Below are 1,117 nucleotides of genomic sequence, written 5' to 3'. Positions count from 1 at the left end.
CACAGTGGCTCACGCCTGTAATCCCAGCACTTTGAGAGACCCAGGCAAGAAGACTGCTTGAACCCAGGAGTTTGAGATCAGCCTGGGAATCATGGTGAAACGCTGTCTTTACAAAAAAATACAAAAATTAGCCGGGCGTGATGGTGCATGCCTGTAGTACCAGCTACTGGGGGTTGGTAGGGGCTGAGGTGGGGGAATCACTTGAGCCTGGGAAGTCAGGGCTGTGGTGAGACAAGATCGTGCCACTGCACTCCAGCATGGGTGACAAAGTGAGATCCTGTCTCAAACAAAACAACTGAACATTTCCCCCATAATATCAGGAACCAGGTAAGGATGGCCTTTCTCATTACTCCTATTCAACATTATAATGAAAGTCCCAGCTTGCGCAATGCAAAAAGACCAAGAAAAAGGAAATAAGAAGTATACAGATAAGATGAAAGATAAAAAATGGTCTATATTTGCAGATAACGTTTCTATATAGAAAATTCCAAGGATTCTGTCAAAAGAAATTGCTAAAAATAAGTGGACTTACCAAGTTTGGAGGGTAGCAAAACAATGTCCAAAAAATTATATTTGTGTATGCCACCAAAAATTGTGTGCAATTCAAAGTTCAAACATCAATGGCATTTACAATCACTCAAATTACACACACAAACAAAAAAGCACCATAGGATGCAAATTTTAACAAAAATGCATAGTGATTTATAAGCTGAAAATTTTACCATTAATGAAATACTTTGAGGAACGCTTAACTTATAAATTAAGAGACCTACTGAACTTATGAACTACAAGAGTCAACATAGTGAAGACACCAATTCTTAACAGATTAATCCACAGATTTAATTCAATTTCTGTGAAAATCTGAGCAAGATTGTTTTGTAAATATGTACAAACTAATCCTAAAAACTATATGGAATGTCAAAGGAACTAAAAATGCTAAGTCAATTTTAAACAGGAGCAAAAAAGAATCACTTAACTCGAATTAAAAAATTTACCAATGGTTGGTTATGGTGGCTCATGCCTATAATCCAAGCACTTTGGAGGCCAAGGAAAGAGGCGTATCACCTGAGGTTGGGAGTTCAAGAACAGCCTGACCAACATGGTGAAACCCATTTAA

This window comes from Cebus imitator, unplaced genomic scaffold (genome assembly GCF_001604975.1).
Source record: "Cebus imitator isolate Cc_AM_T3 unplaced genomic scaffold, Cebus_imitator-1.0 Scaffold417, whole genome shotgun sequence".
NCBI lineage: Eukaryota > Metazoa > Chordata > Mammalia > Primates > Cebidae > Cebus > Cebus imitator.
The sequence above is the reverse complement of the archived record's forward strand: the minus strand, read 5'-3'. Positions refer to the sequence as shown.